Raw genomic sequence first — 357 nt, forward strand, 5'->3', positions numbered from 1 at the left:
ATTGATATATAAGACATATATGGCCGTTACCGACCGCCGACCAAAATCTATTTCATAAAACCGACATAAAATTGATGTCAAACGTCAATCACTTTGAGTTGACTAAGTGTAAGGGTTCAGATTATTTTGAAAGTATCGATCATTTGCGATGCATACGAGAAAAAGATCATTCATTTCATTGTTTGTAAGTTGTAAATTTTGTGTATTATATTGTAATTCTTGAGTGAGAATTGAGTGTTTACTTACTTACTTACTTACTTACTTATTGAATATCCAAAAAGTACCCAAAACCGAATCAGAGCGCCCCACTATTCACGCGGTCTTGTCTGCCCTACCCCTAGAGTGTATATAAAAGCT

Source organism: Pieris brassicae, unplaced genomic scaffold (genome assembly GCF_905147105.1).
Source record: "Pieris brassicae unplaced genomic scaffold, ilPieBrab1.1, whole genome shotgun sequence".
Taxonomy (NCBI): domain Eukaryota; kingdom Metazoa; phylum Arthropoda; class Insecta; order Lepidoptera; family Pieridae; genus Pieris; species Pieris brassicae.